Consider the following 10560-nt stretch of genomic DNA (forward strand, 5'->3'; position numbering starts at 1 on the left):
GTTTTAAAAACCAGGAAGGAAATAATCGAGAGCGTTTGTATGGAGAATTGACCCCCTCCTGTTGCATCAAACCGTCTGTCACCGTTAAAGCGTTCGTTAAATTTTATTTTATGGGAAGTTCCGTAGACGCCTGCTGCGTGACGATGATGTGTCTGTCAAATGTGGTTGATACAACTGTCCCTTAAGGGTCCCCCCACATCTAGCGTCTCGCGAGCGTAGCGGCGGGCCAAATGTATGGCAAAGCCGCCGCGTCGTCATACAGTTGGCCCGCCGCTACGCTCCCGAGACGCTAGATGTGGGGGGCCCTAAGAAAGAATTTACCTATACACGCTCTCGGTCCTTCTCCAAACGGGAGATACACGTGGTTGGGTATAGATGGCGCTCCCTCGGCGAATTTCTCCGGCAGGAACTGCCCCGGATCCTTGAAGTACTTCTCGTCCATATGCAGACCCTGAACGGAGACCAGGACGTGAATGCCTTCGTCTATGGCCACGTCGGTTCCTGGGAACTTGTACGGCCTCGCGCTCTGTCTTACAAGGTAGCCTAGAGACGGGAACAGTCGCATCCTTCCCTGAAAAATTAGGGTGAGATGCGTTAGTGCGTTTTCACATTATCCGATCCGTATCGGTTTTTTTTTTTATTATGGACTGATCGGCGATTGACCCTAGTCACACCTGATGGGAAGTGAAGACAGAGTCTAAGATGGAGCTCATCGATTCAGTAATTTAATAGCCTATTCACTCTACGTTTGGGATTTATGTGGGACCGATATCCCATATACGTATTTAAGCAGCCATCTTTGATTTTTAAATTTGAAATTCTTCCTACATCCAATATCGGATCGGATAATGTGAAAACGGACTTAGGGATACGGTTGAAATGGTTGATGTTAAACGTGGCGAGGACCACTGCTTTTCAGAGTGCCAAAGACTAGGCCACTAAAGAAGAGTGCTCAAACACAGAGTAATGATAAAAGCAGAAGTGAAAAAGAAAAGTAAAATGGAAAAGAATCAATATATAGTTAACTCACTTGAAACACATATGAAGATACTTCATTTCTTTGACAGCATCATAGCAGAGTTTCCCGTCATATCTAGCGAGTATTTCCTCTATCTCCTGCTGGCACTTGGCCTGCGCTTCAGGATGTAGGGCCAGCTGGTGCAGAGTATAGCTGGTCGCCGATGAAGATGTCTCGAACCCCGCCGCAAAGAAAATAAACACCTGAGCTGCCATCAGGACCTCATCTAGCTCCAACTCCACTGTCTGAGGTGTTCCATCAGCGTTCCTCTTCTCCAAAGACTCGCCAACTATTACTCCTTTAGCTTTCAACTCGAAAAGCAAATCTATAAAGTCGTTCCGACCAGAAGGCTTATAGTTACGCTCTTTAATAATGCCTTTGACTAAAGAAATAATGTCTTCTTCGACATCAGGAGGTACAACGTGCAGATGTTTGAATGTTTCTGGAAAGGTCCACTTCAGAATTGAGATAAAGGCCTCTCTTAGACCTCTATGGTGAATATGCGCTTGCCTAGATCTCGGAAATGAGAATCGTCGTTGTTGATGGCGTCAGTGTCTAAGCCGAAGCCGCAGGCGCCGATGAAGTCTGTGGTGTAGCGCGCCATGAGGTCGCGCACGTCCAGCTCCGCGCGGCGGCGGCGGAGGGCTGCAGCCGCTCCGTGCGCTCCACGATCAGGGGGAACATCGCCTTCAGCTTGCCCGACGTGAACGCCGGCGTCATCCTCTGCCGCAGTAGCTTCCACAGATCCCCATCAGCGCAAAACAGGTTTTTAAACATCGGCTCCACCACAGTCTTGTGAGAATTGACCGCTCTCGGGTAAAAGTACTGGAAATCCGTCACTAACACATGTTTTATCAGCTCAGGATCTCTAATCAGTAGGACAAGTTTACTTCCCCCGAAATAACCGACGAATTTTTCTCCAGGGTGATTATTGTACAACTCAGTAAGGAACTGACACAAGCTCACTTTTCGAGAGAATACGCGGCTTAGTGATCCTACGAAAGGCAAAGGTTTCTCATATAACAACTTTAAAGGTATAACTTTAAAGTGGAAACTGTTTTGGCTTGTGAGCTACCTTTAATTTGTAAGACATATGTATTATTAATGCTGTGTGTTTCCCAAATCAATAAAAAATAAAAAATAAAAAAATATTTAATTCCCCTTTTTAGGGTTCCGTAGTCAACTAAGGAACCCTTATAGTTTCGCCATGTCTGTCTGTCCGTCCGTCCGTCCGTCCGTCCGTCCGTCCGTCCGTCCGTCCGTCCGTCCGTCCGTCCGTCCGCGAATAATCTCAGTAACCGTAAGCACTAGAAAGCTGAAATTTGGTACCAATATGTATATCAATCACGCCAACAAAGTGCAAAAATAAAAAGTGGAAAAAAATGTTTTATTAGGGTACCCCCCTTACATGTAAAGTGGGGGCTGATATTTTTTTCATTCCAACCCCAACGTGTGATATATTGTTGGATAGGTATTTAAAAATGAATAAGGGTTTACTAAGATCGTTTTTTGATAATATTAATATTTTCGGAAATAATCACTCCTAAAGGAAAAAAAAGTGCGTCCCCCCCCTCTAACTTTTGAACCATATGTTTAAAAAATGTGAAAAAAATCACAAAAGTAGAACTTTATAAAGACTTTCTAGGAAAATTATTTTGAACTTGATAGGTTCAGTACTTTTTGAGAAAAATACGAAAAACTACGGAACCCTACACTGAGCGTGGCCCGACACGCTCTTGGCCGGTTTTTGCCAATATTTATGGTTGTGTGTTCCTAATAAATATAAAAGCACTGTTAAGCCTATAATCACAATGGCGAGAATCATTTTAAAACATACAGCGAAGAATTTAACGCGTAAGTGATAAAAATAAAACTTGTATTTTGATAACCCGGGGCGGCTATCTCGGCAGAGGTGCTAGTCAAACTAGTTGTTACTACACAACACTAAGGCTTATCCAATATTTTTGTCTCTGAGACTGAGTATTTATTCATGAGTGATAATTTAATGCAGATTTTTAATTTCCGTGTTTTTTTTAAGTCCAATCTAGCCAATGGAGCAATAAATCTACAGATGACGGTGCGTAGCCGAATGGCACAAACGCTCACTACGCTACGCTACTAACGCTAGTAGATATCTATCCCTATCACTCTTGCGTATTGGCGCGACAGAGCCAGACTACCTTTCGCGGCGTTTAGTTTTCGTTTCGCGATTCTCCGAAATGCCATTCGACTGCGGGGCCTGGTACTATAATAGGGAACTTGACAGTAGTTAAAATAAAATATTCTATACCATGCACAAAATAAAGCATCAGATAGTTGTGAGGAAAACATGGACAGAAGTTATTTTTACATCCAATTTCCATTTTATAAGTCAGGTAGAAATATATAAAGTAACTGAGTTGACTGTGACGTCACTCAATTCGATTTCATATAATTTCCATATTAGCAATAAGTCGCTTAAATTCGTTTTGACAGTTCTTAAAAAGAAGCTGATTTGACTAAGAGGCAAGTAGCCTATACATAAACGAGTACTTATGAATTAGGTTGATTATGATCAACACATTAAGTTTTAGATCATAGACAATTGCAAATTGAAAAGTAAGTATTTAATTAATAATTTTTTTCCCTCACTAGCTCGGAAACACGTGTTTTGTCCTTTAATACCAGCGGGTAAAAACGCATTTTATCCACTAGTGGGTAAAGTAATTTGACCTTGAATAGAATCAAATTAACTGCTGTAAAATTGATAAAAGTAGGTGACTCTAGTAGTAAAGATGATTTACCACCTGTGGAACTACTGGAAGCAGTGATAAACGCATTTTTTGCGTTGTAGTTTCCTCGCTATAGTGAGGGGAATAGTTTTGTGTTAAATACACTCGGGTGCAAATGTATTTTACTTCTCAAGTTTCTCAACTCGCAAGTTCAGGATTCTATTCTCGAAAAACTCGCTTCGCTCGTGGTTCAACTATAGAATCCTTTCACTTGCTCGTTTTTCAATTCCACACTCGGCGTTAAAATAAAACTTTGCCCCCTTGTATAACAAATAACTATTAACAGCTTGTTAGCTTTCTGGCTTTACAAATATTTTAAGTAAATAGAATGTGCTCCAATACTAATAGACACATAAATGATGAGATGACGTATTGTGTTGTTTTCGAATTAGACCAGTTTTAAGCGGAATAACCGGAATTATAATTAGCATATATCTAGGAGATTTCTGCACATCTATGAAAAAAGTAGGGGTCAGTTTAAGGGCATATTTAGAGCTTATTGAGGAGACAAAATATTTAGGTATCAAAAAAATAGGGGTCAGTATAAAATAAAAGGTGAAAACTTTGATGTTGCTATTGTTGCTACACACCAAATATACTACTAAAAAATAAGTGCCACTATTTATTTTTGTTTAATAATTAATAAATGACTGTTATACAAAATGTTTTGAATTTTTGACAGGTCAACAGATATATTATTTCCCATAACTCGCCCACCGAGGTTTCGGTGCAATCTTTCCACAGCTTCAATAGGCGAGACGATTAAAAAAGGCTAATTAGTCCGTCAGTTAGATTATCAAAGAATTTTAGACACGTATTTTTTCTTTTTTCTCGTAAACGAAAAATGACGACGGTACAGAGTGCGTTGAAGTTTCGTGTGACGTCACGCCTAGGTACAATTTTTACTTAGAAGTGGCGTCACAAGTCCCCACTCCGGAACTTTGATGCTAGATATCTTTGTATTTTTTCATTAATTAGAAAAAGCGAAAAATATGTGTTCAGTATTATTGCACGATCTAACTGACGGACTAAACAGAATGCCAGTTTCTTTATGTAGTCGTCATCCCTATTATCTCATAGGTATTACCAAGTATTAATCATATATTGAAGACCTATACTTCTAATAGGTACTATTATTATTTTACAGAGCGCCATCTACCGGCGAATTAGCTAACTAAAAACCATTCAAATGGGTGTTCTTATAACTGGCGCGCCGAGGGGTCTGTACAAGCTTCCAATTATCTTATGTTACTCTTATAACAATAAAGACTGGAAGATTAAGTTATATGCATTATTACGTATAGCGCCATCTATTGGTGAACTAACTAACTAGTTATATAGCGCTATACAGACTAATGCTTCTTAGTTAATTTGCGCTACCTGATAAAAATAAATAAAGAAGTTTGTAAAGTCATAAAGGCTGGCGTCCACTTACGTCAAATCGAATCTTCTATACATTAGTAAGGCACTGGTCCCACCGCGAGCTAGTAAACTATGAGCTATCGGCTATAAAAACGAACAAAAGATAATCACCCTGTGCAAATAAGTGACACGGTGATTTTGATAGCTCACCGCTGGGCGAGTAACTATAAGCAACGCCGTGTCTCTTTTATTTACACAGGAGTGATTACCTTTTGTTCGTTGTTATAGCCGATAGCTCATAGTTTACTAGCTCGCGTTGAGACCAGTGCCTTACTATGAAGTGTGAATTCGATTCGACGCGTCACCAACGGACGCAGTTTCATAATAAATGCAGAAGGGGAATTATAGAGATCGATTTGGCGAGGCAAATTGATAGATAGATAGATAAGTCATTTTTCCCTCACTAGCTCGGAAACACGTGTTTTGTCATTTAATACCAGCGGGTAAAAACGCATTTTATCCACTAGTGGGTAAAGTAATTTGACCTTGAATAAAGTCAAATTAACTGCTTTAAAATTAATATTGTCTTCGGTTACCGCGATAGTTACTCATGAAATAAAACTATGGAAACGGATTAAATCGCGTATAATGAATTTAAAATAAATCCCGACGTTTCGAACTCTTTACAGCGTTCGTGGTCAACGGGTGACTGAGGAAAAATTAAAATGTGCAAAAGCTACCCACTTACAAGAAATATTAACGAACCATGACCACAAATAATATAGATTTCTAAGGCAGGTTCACACACTATTAATAAAGCTAGTTATACAATATTCAAAAAATTTAACCATTACTCTGTTAAAAAATAATTAACCAATTAATCTACACAAAATTGACAAAGAAACGAACTGCAAATGTCCAACACCATACAACACAAATGCCTCACAGCCTTCGTCGTGCTTGTTCCATTATCAGATGTACTACTGGATCCCAAGCCGGTGGTAAAGTAAAACCATCCTCTCTATTAAAATTGATAAAAGTAGATGAATCTAGTAATAAAGATGATTTAACACATGTGGAACTACTGGAAGCAGTGATAAACCCATTTTTTGCGTTGTAGTTTCCTCGCTGTAGTGAGGGGAAAAGTTTTGTGTTACACTCGGGTGCAAATGTATTTTACTTCTCGTGTGTTAAAAAACTCGCAAGTTCAGGATTCTATTCTCGAACCACTCGCTTCGCTCGTGGTTCAACTATAGAATCCTTTCACTTGCTCGTTCTTCAATTCCACACTCGGTGTTAAAATACAACTTTGCCCCCTTGTATAACAAATAACTATTATTTGGACGAGTCTTTAAACCTCTGAAGAAAATTCTGTGGGTCTAGTGAAAAAGGGTATAACTCAAATTGACTCGGTGAAAAAGGTCACAAGTCCGAGGTGGAACTTGTGCCCTTGGTGGAACTCGATAGCTCGCCTTATTTTTTTTCTACTAACGGGCGTGAAATAAAAAGTATATTTTTAAAAGTTCCTTTATTATAAAATAGAACACAGTTATTGGAATAGATTTGGTACGAACGAGTTATCGCGCGAAAGCCGTTGTATAACTAAACACATCAAAATATTGTAAATAGCATCGACTAATAATTTAAAAAGACTGTCAACGTATATACAGGGTGTAGCAATAATGGTATCCATAAGGCACTGGTCCCACCGCGAGCTAGTAAGCTGTGAGCTATCGGCTATAAAAACGAACAAAAGATAATCACTCCCGTGTAAGAAGAGACACGGCGATGTTTATAGTTACTCGCCCAGCGGTGAGCTATCAATATCGCCGTGTCTCTTTTATTTGCACGGGAGTGTTATCTTTTGTTCGTTTTTATAGCCGACTAGCATTTTGCCCGCAGCTTCGCTCGCGTTAGAAAGAAACGAAAAGTAGTCTATGTCACTCTCCATCGCTTCAACTATCTCCAGTTAAAAAATCACGACATTTCGTCGCTCCGTTTTGCCGTGAAGGACGGACAAACAAACAGACACACACACTTTCCCATTTATAATATTAGTATTGATAGCTCATAGCTTACTAGCTCGCGGTGGGACCAGTGCCTCAACCCCTCAAACGCCTTGTTCCAGATCTGTCCCAGAAAGTAATCAACAAATTGTAGGTTTTAAAAATTCAGTAGCAAAATTTTGTTAACGGCGCTCAGATCTGCTATGTAGGCGACTGACAATATCGTCACTACTTTTAAAAAAACTTGTATCTTCGTCTGTCAATGAAAAGAAAATTGTAGTAAGTATGTATGGAATGCATATAGACTTACTGCGTTTTAACTTTGAGAAGCAGCGTGAGATACGAGATTTTTTCAAAGTAGTGACGATATAAAACAAATTCGAGGGTTTCTGGTGAAACCCGATAAATTGAGATAATTTGTCCTTGAAATAACAACATTGTGGAAATTACACAGTTCGAATTTCAAAATAAATAAATATTGGGAACACCTTACACAGATCAACTTAGCCCCAAACTAAGCAAAGCTTGTACTATGGGTGCTAAGCGACGATATACATACTTAAATAGATAAATACATAATTAATTATAAAACATCATTGACTCAGGAACAAATATCTGTGCTCATTACACAAAGTGCCCTTATCGGGATTTGAACCCAGGACCGCGGCTTAGCAGGCAGAGTCACTACCGACCACCTACCGACTGAGCCAGACCGGTCGTCAGTTTGTTCAACTTATCGGGTTTCACCAGTAAACCCTCGCAACGTTTTATTTCAAAAAGGTATACAGGATGTCCGACAGCTATACAACATGGAGGGAAAGTACCTAAAATATCACAAATGGGATATTTCGCAGAAAGAAGACTTTTTTGAAAACTTAGTGAAACCATAAATTAAATATAACAAGATCATACCATCCCATACATTAAAATGCGACCGCCTACGAACGCGCTTACACTCCACCACACATAGATGGCGCCACAAAAAAATGCCTTGTTGCCACCGATTATTTGTTGATTGGCATTAAGTGTCAATTCCGAGCCGTAAATCTATGTCAAAAAAAAATCATTCAAAAGTGACACTTAACGCCATCTACAAGTATAATCGAAAGCTACAAGACATTTTTTTTTGTGGCGCCATCTATGTGTGGTGGAGTGTAAGCGCGGTCTTAGGCGATCGCATTTTAATGTATGGGATGGTATGATTTTGTTATAATATTTAATTTATGGTAAAACTGTATTCATTTTTTTTAATCGAGTATAAGGGCTCGATTTCCGGTTTAACCGTGTAATTATTTAAAAATCTAAATATGCAGTTTTACTAATTTTTAAAAATAAAATAGTCCATGATATTTAAGGTATTTTCCTTCAATGTGGAATAGCCGTGGGACACCCTGTATATTAATAGAGTTACGTATGAAACCAACTCTTTAAAAAAATTATAAGCAATATAGATGAATTAGTATAAAATATTTGTTACAAAAACATAATGCAATGATATGACGTAGAACATAGAGAAATAGATAAAAGAGTTGTGACTCCATACATCAGTAAATACGAGTTATTTTTAGTGACATCTAGCGACAATTACGCGTCAAATAGCATAATTATCAGTTCTGCTACTTGTCAATAGATGTCGCGACGAACGAAGAGTCTAATGCTCATCAATTTTTAGCTAATATTACAATAGTATTAATCAGTATTCTGTTTTCAAAACCCTCTGCTTTTAATATAAGTTGTAAACTGTTCTAATAATAATTTTTTGGCAGACGAGTTACTGTTGACACCTACACGGGAAGCATGGTCGCGCGATAGACGATAAAATAGCAGGCCGTCCCTATCGCACTATTTGTAAGTGCGATAGGGACGGCCTGATATTTTATCGTCTATCGCGCAACCATGCTTCCCGTGCTAGTATCGAGTAGTGGTACTAATAATTTACGCGATTTGACGCGTGACTGTCGCTAGATGTCACTACAAATAACCCGCATTTACTGATGTATGGAATCACAAGGCTTCTTACTTATTCCTCTATGACGTAGAAAAAGTTAACTTTTCACAATATACAAGTAACAATACTTAATACATTTATTTTCTAAAGTACTATACATTTTGCATACATTTGCATTTGGGGAGGCCAACAACACAGCCTGTGAATACAAAGTGTCAAAATGTAAATACCCACAAAATTAAAATTTAAAAAACCCCCGACTGCGACATAGTAGACCGATTTTCATGAAACATGGCTAAGAACACTCCCGACTAACTCAGCTTTCAGACAAAAAAAACTAAATCTAAATCGGTTCATCCGTTCGGGAGCTACGATGCCACAGACAGACACACACACAGACAGACAGACAGACAGACAGACAGACACGTCAAACTTATAACACCCCTTCGTTTTTGCGTCGGGGGTTAAAAAATATGTATACAGAACTTTATTGCCTGTACATAAAGGTGTGTATATGTCGCAGTAAGATAGATAAAGCCGTTATATAGTTATAACCCTAGGGATATAATTATATGTCGTAACATAGTTAAACGAAAGCGATTAATTGCTATTTTACTAGGAATATAACTATAATACGTTACTAGTTTAGTCAAATAATTATATGACTGGATTCAGTTTAGTGAAATGATTGTAGACAGGAGTGTGGCGGTGCGGCGGAGGTATAGTTATAACCCTAGGGATATAATTATATGCGTTAAACAAACAAACCACAGTGAAGAATTGTTTAGGGCAAGAATTTGTTAATTATTTCCAATTCAATGTGCTTATTCTCTCTAAACACACAGACGGATGGACAGAGTCGCGACATAAGGGTTCCTTTTGATTTTTTTTGGTATAGAACTATAAATCCCACTTAGAGACGTATTATAATTATATCCCTAGATTAAGTTTAATCCAGTGATATAATTATATAACTAAACTAGTACCTACCGTATTATAATTATATTCCTAGTAAGATGGTTATGAATCGCTTTTGTTTAGCTATGTTACGGCATATAATTATATCCCTAGGGTTATAACTATACCTCCGCCGCACCGTCGCACTCCTACCTACAATCATTTCACTAGACTGAATCCAGTCATATGACTATATGACTAAACTAGTAACGTATTATAGTTATATTCCTAGTAAGATAGCAATTAATCGCTTTCGTTTAACTATGTTACGACGTATAATTATATTCCTAGGGTTATAACTATATAACGGTTTTATCTATCTTACTGCGACATATACATATTGTTGACACTTTGTATACACAGCTGTGTTGCCGCGTTCAGTTACGGCTCAGCCACGACATTGGTCTAAGCGCGACAGCGGTGAGCGGCGGCCATACATTGGAGCGAGACACAGCGATGGGACTTTTCATTCGCACGTATGGCTGCCGCTCACCGCTG

The 10560-nt window shown here is 38.7% G+C and overlaps 1 pseudogene; it reads right to left on the reverse strand.

Moving 5' to 3' along the window:
- Positions 1-426: 426 nt before the first annotated feature.
- On the reverse strand, positions 427-2884 carry LOC125238698 (annotated as a pseudogene).
- Between the last annotated feature and the right edge of the window lie 7676 nt (positions 2885-10560).

This window comes from Leguminivora glycinivorella, chromosome 24 (assembly GCF_023078275.1).
Source record: "Leguminivora glycinivorella isolate SPB_JAAS2020 chromosome 24, LegGlyc_1.1, whole genome shotgun sequence".
Classification (NCBI taxonomy): Eukaryota; Metazoa; Arthropoda; class Insecta; order Lepidoptera; family Tortricidae; genus Leguminivora; species Leguminivora glycinivorella.